Here is a 14,880-nt window from a genome sequence, read left to right as displayed (position 1 = left end):
GAGGCAAAATGAAAAATGGCCTTGGAATGTATTGTGGTAAAGGAACATGAAGATTATAGTTACTAGCTGCTGATCAATGTCCTTCATGAGTAAATAATGAATATCTGGGTGAAAATGAGTTGGATCATGTTCTCGAAGACATGGGGAGGAATTTTTAAGGTTCTCTAAGGACCTCCTCAAGAAGTTACCTTTTCTTTCTGAAATCTGAATTTAAATTCTTTTTACTTTAAATACAAACACATTCAGATATGTTATATTTTAATCTGCCACTCTAGTTTAGATTCTTTCTCTTTGTCTTTATATCTTTACTTTGTTTTCCTTTTAAATTAGCTATTTCTTAAGAATAGTTACTCAGTTGAAGCATTTCAAAATCGTCAAGGGAATAATGGTAAATATTGAATAAAGATGTTACTTATCCCATTCTTTTTAAAAATGTTACATAGGTTTACGTAAAATCAAACCTATTATACTTAATTTTCTTAAATGGTTTTCCATTTTAATTTATTTTGCATTTCTGTAGAAGTGAGCAAGTAGACCCCTTGGACTCTCCAGCATTCTTTCATGTATCCAAAGTGCAGGTTTGTTCCTAATCTTGGAGTCACTAAAGACATGTTGTTCATGTGGGTGTGTGGTTTTCCTTTTCTCTTTTTCTTTCCCAGAGACTGGTAAAATCACACTGGCTCCAGAGTTTTGCCCTCCTGCCCTGGCAATAAAGGTCATCAGTAGCATGGAGTCAGTTTTGGATATCTCCCAATCAGAAACAAATAGCAGTGACTCCTCTGGGAATCCATCGAGACCATTCCATTCCTTCCAATGAACAGTCAAGCTTTGTAGTGCGCCTCCTTGAGAAACAGCTGTTTGTCTAACCTTTGAACTCACCGATACATTAATCTGAAGCATAATTTAGTTCTGTCTGAGTTCCTGGGTATGACATGAAGAGCTGGCCTGCTCACATTCTACCAGTCCCCAAAATAACATTTTTTTATGCATGTTTAAAAATAGTCATTTTCCCCTTCCCGATTTAATTATGTATGATTATTTGATAAGGAGATGCCAGAGTGGGTGGATTGTTCCTGTGCTCCTGTTCTAATAACTCTTCTTTTATCTATCCTTGATCCTGCTGTTATTTCCTGATATCCATCAGAATCTGTAAAGCAGCCACTGCTGTCTCTGAAACCTCTTTTCACACCAAAGAGAAAGTAGCTCTCTGGGCTTTGCCCAGGTGAGAAGAGGTTAAGGGGAGGGGCGCATGCGTACAAGCTCCTGCCCTGAGTAGTGGAGCGGCTGTACCCCAACACCTCAGCCTTCAAAGGGAATGCTTTCTTCGGAGGCAGCCTCCTATGACGTCTCCTTTTGCAAGCTGGAAAAGGTTTATAGTCCAGGAATCACTCGATTTTCTCCTTCTTTCATGAGAATTAAATTCCTATCAATTTGATAGAATGGGAAAGAAATCTTAGCAACTGAGTAGATACCTGGGTAAGGAATGTGTAGCTGGAAAACTTTAATTCTACCCTGTGAATTGAAGCAACAGGAAATGGTAAATTCAGGAAAATAAGATTGTTATCTAAGGGCTGGGGATGTGGCTCAAGCGGCAGCGCGCTCGTCTGGCATGCGTGCGGCCCGGGTTCGATCCTCAGCACCACATACAAACAAAGATGTTGTGTCCGCCGAGAACTAAAAATAAATATTAAAAATTCTCTCTCTCTCTCTCTCTCTCTCTCTCTTCTCTCTCTCTCTCTCTCTGTGTGTGTGTGTGTGTCTCTCACTCTCTCTTAAAAAAAAAAAAAAGATTGTTATCTAATATAGTTAAAGAGAACCTGATAAAAGTAGGTTGTGAATTACACAGAAACCTTTGGGATTCAATGGTCTCGAAGAATTACATGTTTTGTTTCTAAGGAAATAAGGAAGCAACACTGTCTACTCTACACAATTAGAAGCACCTCATAACAGATTCAGAAAGACATGAGAGCCAAGTGGCATTAGGTACTATGGATGATGAAAAGATCGTGGGATGATATTCTAGAGCCCTCAAGCAGCCTGGAAAGTTCAACTGCAGCTACTTTGGTTACTAGCTATGGAGCCAAGAAAAATTTTTCACCCTTGCCCTATCTTAGATGTATCATATGTAACATTAAAATTATATTAATTAACTTATATTTCAATGCTGTACTGGAAGAGATGACATATGTAAAAGAGATACTGACATAGCGTGCATCTAAATAAATACTAGCTGATTACTGACTATTTGAGAATCACTTATAGAATGATTTTAAATTTTCTCACAAAACAATTATTATATGAACTAATGACATGTTAATTAACTTGATTTAACTGTGTTTCAATGTATAGACAGATCAAAACATTTCATGGTAAACCATAAATATCTACACATTTTGTCCGCCAACTACAGTTTTTTAAAAAAGTTAGCTGATTATAGACCTTTCAACTGCATCAGTGTGGTAAGGCATTCTTATTTCTGGAACTTTCTCAATCATAACATTAAGCAAAGGACAGAACCAGATAGTATCCAAATTAACTCTAGCATTAAAACATGATGCCTGGCATAGTGGCACATTCCTGTAATCCCAGCAGTTCGGGAGGCTGAGGTAGGATGATCTAGAATTCAAGGCCAGCCCCAGCAAAAGCAAGGCCATAAGCAAATCAGTTAGACCCTGTCTCTAAATAAAATACAAAATAGGGCTGGGGATGTGATTGAGTTCAATCCCAGGTATCAAAAAAAAAAAAAAAAATCATGACTCCCATGGACTTTTTGTGTCCAGAAATTTATTAGTTAATGGTATAATAGTAATTGTGGCCAGCTAGGTTCGCATTGTACTTACTGATTTATTCCACTTTTTCTTATGCTTTTTTTTTTTTATTCTTTCAACAGTCCGTGAACAATTATTATTTTCCCATTTCACAAATGAGGAAGTTAAGGTTCAGAAAGTTTAGATGAATTGTGCAAAGTTAAGGAGCTTTTCAAGGTTGCATTCCTATTTTTGTTTTTAGTAAAAATTCAACAGTGCTGGTAAACTTATTGCTGATTTTATGACCACAGTGTGTTCCAGATAGGTTCACACCGAGCTTATTTGCAAGAAAATTTATTTGACAATATTTCTATAGAACTTAAAAAGATGTAGATGTAAACAATAGATCTGTATTCAAATGGCCTTCTATTTCTACTTGCTTATCTTCAGAATAAGGGACTTTTGCTAGGTGTTTGTGATGTTCCTTCCAGTTTGATAGTCTAGAAGTTCTGTTTTCCTCTTACAACATACCTGTCTTTCAACATGAGCTCACCAGCAACATACCCCTGTGTTTCCTTCTGTAATGAGTTGTGTCCATTCTGGAGAACTACATGCATTAATAAGCCATACCAGTTACTTTTCAGGATTTGGATGAAAGGACTGTGGGATCCCCAAAAAATGAAACTAAGATTACCCCATAGTTGAACTATGAAACAACTAGCCCATAGTTGTTTCATTTCTCTTTCATATTACCAATGAAACTGCCAATCATCCAGGATAGGCTCATATCAACCCATTTTGCTATTTGTTATCTCCTGGGAGATTTTTTTTCATTTCATACGGGCGAGCCCTGGCTACATGTTAGGCAATAGATATAGAAGGATAAGTAATACATTTTCTCCTTTCTCAAAGAAATTACAGACTGATAAATTAGACAAATATCCGAACACATATAAAGTGATAGTGTTATTGTAAGGAAATTAAAGTGTGTGATGTCACATCTCAGGAGAAACACATATTCCAACCAGGGCATGGTGGGAGAAAATTTAAGGTTAAGTTTTGACTGAATTCCAGTGTAAGGACAGAAAGTAGTGTGATAAAGATGATGTGGGGAAGGATGAACAGAAGGGAGGGAAAAAGTCTGAACATACACAGGTAAACATGTCAAAAACTGAAAGATGCTGTTGAGAAACTGTGGTAGTTTTATGCTAGAGAATAAATGACAGACAGGAACTTGGAGCAAATAAAATCATAAATAGGAATATAATCACCAGCTAGTCTATGGAGGATCTTTTATGCCATACTTAGGATCCTGGATATTATCTTGTGCTAGAAAACTATCCAGAGTTATAAACAGAATATTGAAATTGGAGTTTAAGAACATGCTTTCTGGGCCCAGTGAAAGTGTTGATTTGGGAGCAAGAACAGACTGCTAGAGAAGAAAATCCCACTAAGAAGCTATCACAAGTTTCTAGCAAGAAATTCCAAAAATCCAAAAAGTGGGATGACAGCAGATTCAGAAACAGAAGGAACTGATTTCAGTGACAGGTAACAGTAGGGAGGAAAGCAGAATATGCCCTGTAGACCTGGCTTAGAACTGACAAGGAGAAGAAATGAATGAATATGATAGAAGAGACCCAGGTCTTGTACCTTCTAGTTTGGAGAAAATGAATTAATATGTAAGCATTAAATTAACAAGGAAACTATATATGTTGAAAAAAAAAGTCATATGAAGGAAACTAATAGGGAAGTTTTGCTGTGAATAAATGTACACAAAACGTTAATGGTGGGTTAAATTCATGTCTTTCTGGGGTACCAGATTAGGGTAGACCTTCCTTTCCTATTCCTCCCATTAACCTGAAGCTGCATGAGATTCACATGACTCAGGGGGATTGGAGGTGGGTGGGAAGAAAGCATAAAACTTAAAGTATGTGAATAGACTATAAATACATCAGAAAATACAGATTGAAGAAAATAAGTAATGAAAAAAATCTCAAGTTTTTGGTGATCAAATGTATGCAAAGAAAATATCTAGACTTCATTTTAACTTATCAAATGAGATTTTAAACATAATGCTATCAATTCTACAGAGCTACTGGTAAAAACTGGAGTTTTGGTACCTTATGCTAGCCCTGGAATTTAACTCAGACTTTTTAGAAAAAAAAAGAGATGGAAATATGAAACAGAGAAAGAAAATAAAGAGGCCTTGAGACAATATTCAACAGGAAACTAAAAGAAAAAATGTTATAGGCACACAGTTGAGAACCAAAGAACTATACCAAATGATAAGAAAGTTGGTAATGAATTGATGTGTTTTTCAACAGGAATACTCCATATTAAATGACACCATCCCGTGCTTTTCTTGAGATCAAAGATAAAAAATAAAACAAACTAGCAATTCTAGATGAAAGGAAACTGAAACGTGACATGACAACCAGATGCAATGCACAAATTTTTTATTGGTGTGATACTTCCAAATTTTTTATTGGATTTTAGATGATTGTAGATATATACAACCATAAAGACAGTATTACACATGAGGCAAGTTTGAATGGGGACTCTATGGTATATGCATTTCATTGTACTATGTATATTAATGTTAATTTTCTAGAATATGATCATGGTATTACTGGAGTAGTTATAATTGTCAAGGAACATGAAAGAGAAACATGACTCAGGGCAAAAAGTATACGTGAAGATGGATACATGGTTGAACAATAGATAATACAAAAAGAAAAACCAATGTAAAAAAATATTAAGGACTGTGATACTAGGTAATCCATTTATAATGCTCCTTTTTTAATAATATTTTATTACATTTTTTTTAAACTCAGGGGCACTTAACTACTGAGTCACACTGCCAGCCCTATTTTGTATTTTATTTAGAGTCAGGGTCTCACTGAACTGCTTGGTGCCTTGCTTTTGCTAAGGCTGGCTTTGAAGTCTTGATCCTCCAGCCTCAGTATCCCAAGCCGCTGGGATTACAGACGGGCACCATTATCATGTTATTTTTTTCCTTGTTCTCTACAGGGATCAAACCCATGGTCTTGAGTATGCTAGCCAAGTGCTCTGCCACTGAGCCACACCCCTAACACAATGTTTATTATTCTACTTATGTAACTTTTCTGAAGGTCTAAAATTGTTCAAAATAAATATTCATATGGTAAATGAAAACTGCTATATCTTACCTCAAATTTGAATGCAGCTAATAAAAATTTCTCAAAAAATAAAAACACAATTTTCCCTATGTGCTTTGAACGTATCACACCAATTTTTTGCTGATACTAAATGTGCTGTCAACCTAATTATTATTGTTGTTTTTTAAAATGGGTAATCTGTGCCTTTGAAGTTCTACTTTCACTCTATTTATGCCAGGTGTGCAAGTTTGTATTAATCTTTTTTGGGAATTGTTATACTCTTCAATCTTGGAATTCATTTATTATCTTAAATCTGAAGAATTGGAGTCCTTTGCTGAAAACAACATATTTATGCCTTCTCCTTTTAGCTATGTTTAGTATACTTTTTAAGTAAATCTGTTTAGACTAAACACTGCTAAATAATGATAGATTTATCATTTTCATTATAAGGGAACATTTTCTGAGGATTTAGTTTACTCCCTAAGATTTTCCTGTTAGTGAGATGTATAGATAGAGATATGTAAATGTATCTCTATCTATGTATATGATATAGGGTTGAAATGAGGTTTCTCATGGGTGTCTCTTAGTGTGTTCCAGAACATATTTCTAATTGCCTTATCTGTGAAACTAGAAAATTTATTAGTCTCTGGCAGGTGCTTACTTTACTTTCTCAACCTGAGACACACTTAATTATGTGTGATGTGAATTTGGATCCATACCTAGTGTAGCACCAGCCTGGTTTTCCACTCCTCAAGGGTGGCTCTTTTCCACCATGGGCTTTGGACAGGTCACAAATTTCACTGCAATTTTCCCAGATGAGAAGTGTTTGTTCGTTCTTGTTAGAGGAAGAGATCAGCATTTTGTGATTCTTTGCTTATGCAAGTAACTCAGTGTAGGTTCCCACATGTGTAGGGACTAATATCCTGATGGCTGTTGCTGAGGGTTAGCAAATTTTCATCCTCCATATGATTTAAGAGCCTAGATTTGGAAAGTAAATGCTCAGGAAATGACGGCATGGGAAGTGGAAAGAATGAGGTCTGTACCAGAAGTTAAAGGTGAAATAAATGAGGCATAAATATTTTTTCTAATGGTGTCACAGGGAGGAGGAACATAATTCACATGTATACTTTTATTCGTCATTGATGAATAATTTTTATCCTCTTTTCTGTTACAGTGCCTTGTGGGAAGCAAAATGAATCTGGCTAATTATATTTGTAGAAAAACTAATTTTTCAGTTTAAAAAAGGCATATTTGAGGTAGGATTCTCTTTTGTTCAAGAATTTATTTTTCTTCTTTAATAATGAGGTTGACATGGAATTTACCACATTATTGGGGATCCTGCCTCTCTGGTCATCATATGCTATCTGGAGGGTTATCACCACAAATGGTCTTTCCCTGGAGTTCTTTAGAAGTACTGCAGGTTAACAGGATCCATACTCATCTTGGAGGTGGAACTGTAATAAGCCTACATCTTTGAGAGAGGGCTACAGAACAAGGATCCACAAGAAATAAAGGGAGGGAGAGTAGATTGGTATCCCATGTGTGATTGAAGAGGACATCTTTAAAACAGATTGTTGAAGGGTTGGGGTTGTGGCTCAGTGACAGAGAGCTTGCCTCTTGCATGTGAAGCACTGGGTTCGATCCTTAGCACCACATAAAAATAAACAAAATAAAGATATTCTGTTCATTTATAACTAAAAAATTATTTTTTAAAAAATGGATCTTTGAAGACATTTTGCATCAACTTGAGCTCCCCAAATGCATGAAGTTCAAGTCTTGTGCATAATAACTTTCATAAGCCTCTAGAAGGTGGAGTAGTTTGTTACACAACCATAGATTGCAAAAAAGAAGGTGGGCACTATGAAAGAGTTATTTAACACTAATAGACACATGAGCTTGTTGGTATCTGATATTTGCCTCAAAACTACAATAAGAGTCCAGATAACAGTGCTCAAAGCTACTGTGGCAGAGTGATAGTCATTCAAACACATCTCCTAAGTGACAAAGGAAGACATGTCTCATCTCATTACAGACTGACAAATTCTCCGCAATTCTGAGAATCCCACACCTGGATACTGAATTCAGTTAGAGGTATCTAACCCCAGACAGTTTGGAAGAAGTTCAGAGAAGAGTAATCCCAACTCTGACCCACACCACCCCCAATTAAAAAGTAAAATATTAAAAAATGCACAAATCCAACAACAACACTCTACCCCACACGTAAAACCACAGTGATTAAAGTAGGAAGGCCTGGCTGGAGATAAAAGATAAAGCATGTAACTAACTACATGAAAACGGACCTCAGGGCCAGTAACTCGTAACTACAGGAAAGGTATGATCTGGCACTTCAAATATTTGAAACTCACATTGCCTGAGCAATAGAACAACTTTTTATGAGGTGTTACTAATAAGGTAAACACATTTTTTTCCAAGTTCATTCTCATTTTCCCCCTAAGCCTACATTAGCAAGCTTATTAGTTCACAACTACTGTGAACAAAACAAATATATTCATATTTTTCTTTTCTGTAGCTACTTTTTTGCATCTAAGAAACATTATTATTTACCAGTAATAAAAGGGCCAAAGAAAGTTATTACACAGTTGCTTCTAGGTTAATCACATTTTAAACACTCACATTTAAAAAATACATCTAAATGTACTTACTACAAATGTTTACATAACAGGCATATGTATTATATTTTTTCTTTACCTATTTCTCCTGTTTTTCTGTTATGATGATTTCTACAGTCTAAAATTTAGTGGCATTATAACATCAAAAACACTTTTTACAGAAGTGTATTTTGCATCTTTAGAAACCAAAGTGACAGTTATCTTTATGTTTCTTATTTTTTCAACTTCAGTATACTAAATTCCATCTGAAGTTATGCACTATGCTAAGAGTTATTGATACAACATCAGGAATTCTTGCCTTTGATCTGTTTCCATTCCAGGAGAGGAGAAAACTTTTTATGACAATTCCTAATATTTTGGGCTAAGTTTTGTGAAAGGAATCTGCATAAGGAACAGTGGAGACTGAGGGAAGAGGAGACAAATGTCACAGGCAATTCTTTAATTGGGTCATGAACAATGACAAGTCAAAATACAGCTTCAAAATATAAAATATGTGAATTAGTTAAGATGTTATCTGTAAAAATGTTTTAGAGAATGTGAAACAAAATATGTAAGTCTTACCTATATTTCTGCTTAGCCCAGAGGTCAACATAGGTACCCAGCCTTTTAAAATCTAATTTGAATTGACATGGATTCCCCATGAATGCCCAGTTCCCTAACAATCTCTCCTGAGATTTAGGGGAGGCCCGAGGACATACATTTTTCCCCCTTGAGCATTCAATTCAAGATGACTCTTGATGACGTTCATTTTAGGGGATGGCATTCTTTTGCTGTATAAGCTGATTTTTTGCAAAAGCATACTCATAAAGTGAAAAACAGTCCTTTCTCTCAGTTTTCTCTCTTGCACTCACATGCACACATACCATGCCTATAAATTTCTTGTAGGTGTAGAAGATTTTTATCAAAGATTGAAGGAGAGAAAATCTTATTAATGCCCTGGCAACATCAATAAGCTAATTAATCACCCCACCACCACCCAGTCCTTACTTAGACTAATTTTTCTACAGATCCCAGATTCTCCCAATCTTGACTATCTCCATGGAAAAAACTAGACTCTTACTTTATGTAACCCCTAAACATAATTTTTAAACATCTGGTTTTAAATTGTGCAAAGTGATCATCCAATTCTATTTCCCAAATTTACCTCTGCTGATACCTTTGCATATCCAGAGATTCAGTAGTGTCTTGCTAAAGTGTTGTCCACCTACTTCAACTCTGAATAGTTCTGCTTTTTTTAATATCCTCTGTGAAAAGATAAAAACATATTTTCTGAATTTTAGACACATACTTAAAAAGCTAGTTAACTCATCAATTTTGGATTTATATAGCATTTTCTTTTTGATAAAAATATAGAGTTTTTTGTTTGAGATATTTATTGGGGCGCTTTGTTGTAATCAATATGTGGTGGGAGAAGGGATTGGAAAGTGGGAGAAGTTGATACCTGATGATTTTAGCCCCTTGGTTCTCAAATGGGGACAATTTTGCCCCCGCCATGGACATTTAGTAATGCTGGGGACATTTTTGATTATCATGAGCTGGATGAAGGTGAGGAGTTGCTACTGGTATCCTGTAGAGAAAAATGATTCTAAACATAGTATAATGCATGGGTTAGTTTCCCAGCAATGAAGAATTATCCAGTGTGAAATGTCAGTAGTAGTAAACTTGAGAAACCTGGCTGATCTGAATATCAAGGGAAACCCCAGAATTAAAATGTTCCTACATAGGTCAAAATGTCTGGACCTTTGGAACCCCATCTCCATCAGTGAGAAGTCTGGATGTAGGCAGCTCTCTGAAACAATCAATTCTGCAGTCAACAGAGAGTGACTGCTGAAGACTGTCTGGATGACTGCTCCCCCAGAACCTAAGACCCTCACTCCTTCCCCGAGAAGGAAGGAGGCATCCCTCTGTTTCTCTGCCATAGCTATATACAACTGTATAGAGGACAATATTTTACAGTACTTTCTACTATTGCTGAGGATAAAGAAATATCCATGCATCCCTGGCCAGTCAGTTTCTATTGGAGCATAGTTAACTGAACAACCTAGTGTTTATTGAATTCCAACGTGTAGATGAGATGCTATTACTACATCATTAAGCCTCGTCCTCTCGCCAACCATTCTAAATTTTGATTAATCAACAAATTTTTAATACTTGTTAAGATTTCCATCTCTGGCTCATTTAATGATGAGTCAGATAAAAACATCAAACATTCATTTCATGTAATCAAAACAAAAAATGAGGATTTTTCTGACTTTTCCTAACCATAGAATGTAAGAAGTAGAGGGGTTCTAGAGGTCCTCAAATTCAGTTCTATGTGAGATTTGCACACGCACCCATGTATCCACGCCTCCAGCAAATTACCATCTCCTTCATATTTGCAGTGAAATGCAACTCTCTGTCTCAAGTGTAAGTCATTCAACTTTCAGATATGTTTGTTTTTCATCTCTATGTTCACCCTAAGACTTTCTATGATGTTCTCCCACTACTCATAATTATGCATGATGGACAGTTGTTTTGTGTTTGAGTAATGCTCAGAGGTCATTTGTTTCCAAATCCAAATAGACTGCATAGAGTGCTATTTCTTTGGATTAATAGAATATTTTCCAAACAAACAATTCTCTTTATTCCTGCAACCCACATATAACTTAATTATGATTTTGAGTCTGTTCATATTCCTGTCTACTTTGAATCCTAAGATAATATGATAATGTTTTCCTTATACAAAATCCCTTTTTCATTCTTTTCTTTTCCTTTTTTTTTTTTTTTTTTGTACTGGGGATTGAACTCAGGAGCACTTAGCCACTGAAACCACTGAGCCACATCCCCAGTCTTTTTTAATTTTTTATTTTGAGACAGGGTCTCTATAAGTTTCTTAGGGCCTCAGTAAATTGCTGAAGCTGGCCTCAAACTTGCAATCCTCCTGCTTCAGAGTCCAGAATCATTCGGATTATAGACATGTACCACTGCACCTGGCTTTATCATTCTTTAAAAAAACAATTTTGTCTTATTGTTCAGAAAAAAAATCCAATACAATATTTCCTCTTAGGAAACATAGTACAGGTTGACAATCCAGAAAAACTTTCTCATTACATAAATATTATTGTAAGTAACATACAAAGTCTTTTACAAATAGTTAATCATTGCTTGCATTTCTTTTTATAGTATAGACATCAAAAAATATTGTCTGAAAAATAACAAAGAGTCAGGAAAAGTAATGGAAATTTTGTTTTTCTCATTATTTTCATTAGTGCACTTTTTAAATTGTTCTTCAATATGTTAGTCACTTTTCTGATATCTTAAATGGTTGAAGTCCAAAGCATAAAAATGATATTTGACCGTAATGAGGTTTTTCTTTCAGGAATGTAGTCCTTGTTATAAAAAAATGAGTGATGGTAGCAGTGAATAGAATATGTTAATAATTATTCATAATGGTTAATTCTGAGTTTAATAATTAACATAAAATTGCAAAAAGAAACATTTGATCATGTGTAATATGTATACTGTAAAATGACATTGCATAATCAGTCTAAAAGAAGTTAATGAGTGCCCATTTGAAAAATCCCCACTCATTTACATTTATGCTTATTAGTATATAATAATTAATAAAGTAGTCGGTGATAAGAAAATGGAGTATGTAAATACTTCTCCATGTGTGAGTCCCAGTGATGATATTTTCTTTGGAAAAATGATTCTTGTATATCATATTTTTAAGAGGCTAAGTTTAGAGCATCCATTTCAGTTGCCAGGAGTAACTTTTATGGGGTGGATTCAGGCCTCTAATTTCCTATTAATAGGAATGAACACATTTATCTGCTGTGAGTTTTAGAAAATGCTAACAATGTTGTGTCCTTTGTATAAGAAACCATTTCCTTTACCACTCTTTAGGCTCTACTTTGCATCTCTTTGGCTCTCATCCTTATCTGCAGAAAATAAAGCTAATGTCCATTTTTTAAAAATATTTATTTTTTACTTGTACTTGGAAACAATACCTTTATTTTATTTATTTTTATGTGGTGCTGAGGATTGAACCCAGGTCCTCTCATGTGCTAGGCAAGCACTCTATTGCTGAACCACAACCTCAGCCCCTAATGTCCATTTTTAAGGCAAATATTTAAGAGAAATAATAGCCTTAAGTTGCCATATTATGCAGGGTAGTTCAGTTGTCATAATCAACAGCTTTCAGATCTTAGAAGATTCACATAATAGAGGTTTATTTATGACGTGGGAGACAATCTGAGGCTGCTTGTGGTTGGGGAGGAAAGCCATTCCCTAGGACCCTGAAGTCATCTATGTTTTGCTGCTTTGAAGTACAGGCAGTAAAGTTAGGGGCCAGGCCCTTAGTGGCATGCATAGCTTTATCCCAGACTCATCTCAGGAAGGAGTGAAAATGAGATTTGGTGAAGAGCATTGTTCTTTGCCATAGACTGATGGAGGGTAATTACTTCCCTTACTTAATTTCAGCCATAATTCCATGACCCAACTCTCCATTACACATTTAATCTCAGGCACTGAATTCTATTACAGACTTGATCCATCCTAGCTTCTTAATCACCAATGTGCCAGGAGAACTGGGTACAAAGAGGGCCCTTCAGTATTGCTAAGGGCTTCCCCAAAGCAGCAGAGCTCTCTGTTGGTCTGCAAAAGTGTCTTTCCCTCAGAGGCTCCCCTTGGGCATCACCAACTGCCACATGCTTATCCACCACCAGCAAGCCCACTTGCGCACCCACACACACATTCACACCTCTCCAACGCTGGAGGGAAAAGGCCTCACCCTTGGACCTCACAGCTGTACTCCTGTTCCCACAAATGTCTTCCGATCCAGCTGCTAGTTTTCTTCCTTATATTTTTGACCCATGCAATCTATCCTTCCCAAAGCAGCACAAGGGATCTTCTGAAATCCTACATTAGATTTCATCACAACCGAATTCAAAATTCTTATGATGTTTCAATACTTTTGGAATGGGACTCCATTTGTCTGTAAGGTCCAGTGTTATCCGAACACAAAGACCAATCCAAATTCGTCTCTCAAACTCTCTTGGCCTGGATTACTGTGCTCTCTCCACTAAGCCTTTCCCTGTTCTCTGAATAAACAAAGCCTTCTCTCCTCAGGACCTAGAACTTGCACTCAGATCTCACTGGTTTATGGGCTTTACCTAATCATAGTCTCCTTAGAAGGTCATCCAAGGCCATCCTATTCAAACACAGACCCCATGGCTCTACCTCATCTCCGTCCCTTTGTCTTAGCAAGTTGTCACCATAGAACTTATTATTAGTTGGATTTGTAAAATATTTGTGTATATTGTTCATTATACGAGTCCTCAAAAATGTGACATCCATAAGGTCAAGAACCTGACTTCCCTGTGCCATTCACTATAGCTAAAATAGTGTCTGACATATAATCATCATTCAAAATTAGTAGATGAGTTTATAAATAAATTTGTTGAACATTATGCTGAATATGTCTGAATATGCTAGATAATTTTAGAGATTCATATGGATGGGTAGGAATTTGCTAAATGGCCACTAATTACTGAACACCTAAGGCCAAAGGAGAAAGAAACACATATTAAGTGAAAAATAAATCTTGGGACAACTTAGTAAATGGAACAGTATTTCTGATATAACCAAGCTTTATTCTAAGTTCGTGAAAGAAAAATGTATGACTTGTGGGTAGAGTGTATGGTTACCTTATTTTGTATTAAATTTATTTGTAATATTCATTTTCTGGGGGAGTTTTCAGTTTATATTTGCAATGTATTCTAAACATTAATTAAATTCAAAGTCACCATATGATAGTCAATGCATAATTTTTGCATGAACCTAGCACCCGTGAGTAAATTTACAGAAGATAAGGGCACACCATGTTCTTAAATTCTGTGTACTACAAAGCATGGCTTTTTATCATTTTAGAATGTTGCCATGTATAATTACACATAACTTATATTAAACATAACAAGCATGATGCTTTACAGCACACATTAAATGTTATATGAACATTACACTAAATCACACTTTATATATTTGATAATTTTAAAGTTTTCTTCACTGAACTTGTCAAGTTATTGTAAACTTCTTTTCTATATAGATATAAAAAGTATTTACTATTTTTCCAAACGTTAGGAATGCTAAATGGTAATAATTTTAATGACTGAATTGAAGGTTGGGGAAGTTTTCATTCGTTTTGCAATCTTAAAATAGTCATGGACACGTCACTTGCTTCTGCCTTCTTTGTGTGATTGAGATAGCTTTGCCACTTTAGTTTCGGCTGGTGAATAATACACTTTATAATTAACGTTCCAATGTCATAAAATGTATTTTAATCTATGTCAGACAGTTTTACAATATTAAATTTTATTAGTCTTAGAA

The sequence above is a fragment of the Spermophilus citellus genome (assembly GCF_964194105.1).
Source record: "Spermophilus citellus genome assembly, chromosome: 6".
In the NCBI taxonomy this organism is placed as follows: domain Eukaryota; kingdom Metazoa; phylum Chordata; class Mammalia; order Rodentia; family Sciuridae; genus Spermophilus; species Spermophilus citellus.
The sequence above is the reverse complement of the archived record's forward strand: the minus strand, read 5'-3'. Positions refer to the sequence as shown.